The 6000-nt window shown below is 44.8% G+C and overlaps 1 protein-coding gene across 1 annotated transcript in view; it reads left to right on the top strand.

The window, feature by feature from the left end:
• The first annotated feature begins 1705 nt into the window (after positions 1-1705).
• LOC115115852 (NEDD4-binding protein 3-A-like) overlaps positions 1706-6000 on the top strand; it is a 103905-nt gene continuing 99610 nt past the window's right edge. Inside the window, exon 1 of the mRNA XM_065019870.1 lies at positions 1706-1890. The gene's annotated coding sequence lies outside the window, so the exon portion shown is untranslated. The remainder of the gene's footprint in view (positions 1891-6000) is intronic.

Below are 6000 nucleotides of genomic sequence, written 5' to 3'. Positions count from 1 at the left end.
CTCTCCATGTTTATGAGCAGCAGAGGTGTGTGTGTGGTATGGTCTATCATCTCCTTCACTCCTGGGAAACTGCTGCAGCATAGAATGGAAAGGCCCATTGGTTAGTTTATGATGTGTTAAAGCATCAAGTCAACAAGTGGGTGGTGTTTCTCCTTGCACAGCCAATAAACCCTACAGCCTCGCCCCAGATCTGTTTGTAAAGTCTAAGCTCCTTTAGATAAAAGTGCCTGAAAGATAGACCAATGTTTAATTGCATGTGTATGCTAACACGGAATAATAATTGACTAACATGGATTTCTGTGTGTGTGTCAGAGCAGGCTGGTGGGAAGAGCTATAGAAGGAGGGGCTCATTGTTAAGACTGGACTGGAATGGTCCTACATCAAACATATGGAAACCAAATGTTTAACTCTGTTCCATTCATATCATTACAACGAGCCTGTCCTCTTATAGTTCCTCCCACCAGCCTAGTCTGGTGTGTGCGTATGTTTGTGTGTCAGTGAGGAACACCAGGGGAGGGGGGTTCCTGACCTTGTTTACTCGCCTCTGGTCACCAGTCTTCCGAACCACCCAGTGTCCAAGCCTATGCCCTGCACACGCACACACACACACACACACACACACACACACACACACACACACACACACACACACACACACACACACACACACACACAGCAGGGAACAACACTGTTAAGAATCTTAGGAACTTTATCCCATTATTTGGGTGTGTTTGGTAGGTTTTGTAATAGAACTACATAGAAAGCATATAGAATAGTGAACTATAGGATCTCCATAGGTTGTGTATTGTGTGGACCTCAACCCTAGTGGTCAAACAGGGAAATGCTTCCAACCGTTATTTTCCACCATTCATTTTTCCCATAGGGAATTTTAGAAATACTGGCTGTGTTTTGTGTAGACTTACCCTGGCAGGACGTTTTGATAACCAGGTAAATCTCTCTCGGACAAGGTGACTTTTATCAATATATTTGGCTCTATTTACTCTCAGAATCGAAAACGCGAATTAGCATCAAAGTAGACATCATGCAAGACTACAAATCCCTGCCAGCTTCTGCACGTCACCTCTAGCTGACATCTTTGCTAACAGGTATTGTGTCAATTTAAAACTTACACAAGACAGTTCACAGAAATGTAAATGTAAAGAAATTTAGCCAATTTATTCATTACTAGATGTAGCTAACATTAGATATTCTTACCTTTGCCGCGATTCGGGACCGAATTAGGGAACCCCTGCTCTATGGTACAGTATGTAGAGATGATCCTTTCTCAAATGCCTGTCAATGAATGATTCAACAAACACCATTGTAAATACAACCCATATTTATGCTTATTTATTTTATATTGTGTCCTTTAACCATTTATACATTGTTAAAACACTGTATATATATAATAAGACATTTGTCATGTCTTTATTGGTTTTGAAACTTCTGTATGTGTAATGTTTACTGTTAATTTTTGTTGTTTATTTCACTTTTGTATATTTATCTACCTCACTTGCTTTGGCAATGTTAATACGTGTTTCCCCATGCCAATAAAGCCCCTTGAATTGAATTGATTCTGCCACTAAGTGGCGCCACTGTTCCAGTTTATACTCGTAGCACCAGCACAGGACAGGCCGGGTTCGATTCTCTCCCTTCTCCCTATGCCTCCCCCTTCGCTAACCTCTGCGCAGTCAGTTCAAATCACAGAGAGGGAAAGAGACAACGAGCAGGCGGCAGTGGTTCATTCTGCAGTGGCCATAGCGAAAATCTGCCTTCTCTGCAAAGTCCCGAGAGATGCCAACTTGAAACAACAGACTTGATAGCTATTCAGTTGATTGGCTACCACACGAAACATCTATTGCCTGAGAAAGAATCTGCATGCAAAATATGGTAAGCGCCAATTTGTATTTTCTTGTCTTGCACTTGCAGCAGCTAGAATACACGCTGCTCCCACAACCACAAATGTTTACTAGTTTTCCCTAACAAAAAAAGATTGCCGTTTTGAAACTGAAGTAAAAGTGCAGTAACTGCAGTCGACTGTGGTATTTTGGACGCAGTAATTGCAGAATTAGATTGTTTAAGTGCAGTTATACAGCACTGTCACTGCAGTTACACTGCAAAATGACTGAAGTAAACACAACTGTTATTTTGGACGCAGTATTTGCAGCATTCGGATTGCAATCTTTTTTTCGTAAGGGTTGACCTACGTTCTTCTTAAAACTGACGTTTTACACCGGTTAGATCACTGGCTAATTGACATACTATTCAGAAGTGTTTGCAGTTAACTTTACCCGCATACCGACATCCCTGTCGAACATGCACGGGGCCGATTAATCTAGCCTAGTTAATTAATAAAATGTCAAATACACCGCAACCGAGGCTAATCGCCAGTGTACAGCAAATATCGCCAAATTAAAGCTCCAATTTATAACCAGTTAGTTACATGATTACTCCGTTCTCTTTGTTTAACTCATATTCACAACTCACTGCCGGGACCTGGAATGTGTCTGATCCCCTACTTCATTTGTGGCGTACTCAGTCAACCTGCCAATTCTACAGGATTCCCGACCGGTTTTATTGAGCAAATAGATGAAGGAAGCGAAGTGCAGCCCACGTCCCTCCAGCTTTGTGGACTCGAATCACCTGAAGCCCTGTTGACATTATTGGCACTTGGAAAATGGCAATTTATACATTAGAATATTAATGGTCCGCGTATCATGCTAGAAAAGTAGACACGTTGCATTTCTGCCAGATAGGTTCCATTTAATGTATTTTTGATGGTCCAAAAAAGCAGTTTATTTGAGCCTGACCTCTACAACAACACAACTCCTCTCTGGTGAAGTGTGTGTGTGTGTGTGTGTGTATGTGTGTGTGTGTGTATGTATGTGTGTGTGTATGTGTGTGTGTATGTGTGTGTGTCAGCCTTCGTGTTTTTGGCTCCATCCATCTCCTCTGGCAGCTGTAGGTGGTCTGTTGTGCCCCTGCAGTGTTCAGAGTCAGACTGTGATGTGGTCTGCTGTTAATGTTTGGGTACAATGTGTACACTGCACTCACAGAATACTCTCTCTCGCATTCTGTATCTCTCTTTCGCACTCTATCTCTCTCTCGCGCGCACACGCACGCACGCTCTCTATCTCAAAAGGCACACAACAGCTATGTTTTCTATTGATTGACAGAACCTGAATATATTGACCTGTAGCTCGGCTGGATAGATAGCTAGCTGAAGGGGTTCTCACTGACAACAAGCCTGGTCATGGTGAGGTAATGAGCTTTGGGAGTAGAGGGCTGAGAGAGTACTGCTGATTGATGGAACACACACACACACACACACACACACACACACACACACACACACACACACACACTGTCAGGTGAGAAGTGATGAACTACGTGCTGTCTCTGGTTGGACTCCTCACTCACTCCAGAAATGCCTCCCCTGAAGATTTAAGGAGAGACAGCTAGGAGAGACCATGGTTGATATCTCCCTGTCCATCAGACAGCTATTTGCTCTTGCAAATCTTTTGATGAGAAAGAAAAAAGTTAACCAGCAAGGTAGCTTATTAAATGCACAGCTTGTAATTTCTATACACTGTTACTTTAGTCTTGAAATTAAAGGGACAATCCGGGATTCGGGGTAGAAAAGAACAGCCACCCTCCACTTGTTTTGATAAACAGCTGAGGGAAGGGGCTTTAGTATTAATATTTAGGCTTTAGTTTTATTATTTAGTATTAGTTTTACCCCCTCATGAATTTACACACAATAACCTAGACTCAGTGCTTTGTTGAAGCACCTTTGGCAGCGATTACAGCCTTGATTCTTCTTGGGTATGACGCTACAAGCTCTCAGCACAACAGCAGTACCACTAGCTGTCCCTCTCAGCACAGCAGCAGTACCACTAGCTGTCCCTCTCAGCACAGCAGCAGTACCACTAGCTGTCCCTCTCCTCTCAGCACAGCAGCAGTACCACTAGCTGTCCCTCTGCTCTCAGCACAGCAGCAGTACCACTAGCTGTCCCTCTCAGCACAGCAGCAGTACCACTAGCTGTCCCTCTCCTCTCAGCACAGCAGCAGTACCACTAGCTGTCCCTCTCCTCTCAGCACAGCAGCAGTACCACTAGCTGTCCCTCCCAGCACAGCAGCAGTACCACTAGCTGTCCCTCTCAGCACAGCAGCAGTACCACTAGCTGTCCCTCTCCTCTCAGCACAGCAGCAGTACCACTAGCTGTCCCTCTCCTCTCAGCACAGCAGCAGTACCACTAGCTGTCCCTCTCCACTCTCAGCACAGCAGCAGTACCACTAGCTGTCCCTCTCCTCTCAGCACAGCAGCAGTACCACTAGCTGTCCCTCTCCTCTCAGCACAGCAGCAGTACCACTAGCTGTCCCTCTCCTCTCAGCACAGCAGCAGTACCACTAGCTGTCCCTCTCAGCACAGCAGCAGTACCACTAGCTGTCCCTCTCAGCACAGCAGCAGTACCACTAGCTGTCCCTCTCCTCTCAGCACAGCAGCAGTACCACTAGCTGTCCCTCTCTTCTCCTCTCAGCACAACAGCAGTACCACTAGCTGTCCCTCTCCTCTCAGCACAGCAGCAGTACCACTAGCTGTCCCTCTCCTCTCAGCACAACAGCAGTACCACTAGCTGTCCCTCTCTTCTCCTCTCAGCACAACAGCAGTACCACTAGCTGTCCCTCTCCTCTCAGCACAACAGCAGTACCACTAGCTGTCCCTCTCAGCAGCAGTACCACAGCAGCCCTCTCAGTACCAGCAGTAGCTGTCCCTCTCAGCACAGCAGCAGTACCACTAGCTGTCCCTCTCAGCACAGCAGCAGTACCACTAGCTGTCCCTCTCCTCTCAGCACAGCAGCAGTACCACTAGCTGTCCCTCTCTTCAGCACAGCAGCAGTCCTCTGTCAGCACAGCAGCAGTACCACTAGCTGTCCCTCTCCTCTCAGCACAGCAGCAGTACCACTAGCTGTCCCTCTCCTCTCAGCACAGCAGCAGTACCACTAGCTGTCCCTCTCCTCTCCTCTCAGCACAGCAGCAGTACCACTAGCTGTCCCTCTCCTCTCAGCACAGCAGCAGTACCACTAGCTGTCCCTCTCAGCACAGCAGCAGTACCACTAGCTGTCCCTCTCCTCTCAGCACAGCAGCAGTACCACTAGCTGTCCCTCTCCTCTCAGCACAGCAGCAGTACCACTAGCTGTCCCTCTCCTCTCAGCACAGCAGCAGTACCACTAGCTGACTGTTGTATTACTCTGTGTCTGTGTAGCGTGTGTGTGTGTGTGTGTGTGTGTGTGTGTGTGTGTGTGTGTGTGTGTAGCCTGTGAGTGTGTACACAGTGTATGTCTGTACACACAGCCTGCTATCAACACACTAACCACCCTGTCAGAACACTGCTGCTCTCAATTCAATTCCATGGACTTTATTGGCATGAGAAACATATGTTTTCATTGCCAAAGAAATAAAATAGATAAATTAAAGTGAAATAAACAGTAAAAAATAAACAGGAATAGAGACATTTAAAATGTCATATTATGTATATATACAGTGTTGTTGTATTGATGTGCAAATAGTTAAAGTAGAAAATGGAAAATAAATAAACATAAATATTAGTTGTATTTAGAATGGTGTTTGTTCCTCACTGGTTTCCTTTTTCTTGTGGTATTTCACCCAATAGATATGGTAGTTAATCATAATTGAATTTGTTTTCAAGTTCTTTGTTAGTCTGTGTAATCTGAGCGAAATATGTGTCTCTATTATGGCCATACATTTGGAAGGAGGGTATTTTAAAATATAAACTCAGCAAAAAAATAAACTTCCCTTTTTCAGGACCCTGTCTTTCAAAGATAATACATAAAAATCCAAATAACTTCACAGATCTTCATGGTAAAGTGTTTAAACACAGTTTCCCATGCTTGTTCAATGAACAATAAACAATTATTGAACATGCACCTCTGGAATGGTCATTAAGACACTAACAGCTTACAGACGGTAGGCAATTAA

This window comes from Oncorhynchus nerka, linkage group LG6, assembly GCF_034236695.1.
Source record: "Oncorhynchus nerka isolate Pitt River linkage group LG6, Oner_Uvic_2.0, whole genome shotgun sequence".
Lineage (NCBI taxonomy): Eukaryota > Metazoa > Chordata > Actinopteri > Salmoniformes > Salmonidae > Oncorhynchus > Oncorhynchus nerka.
This window is presented reverse-complemented; position numbering and strand designations above follow the sequence as displayed.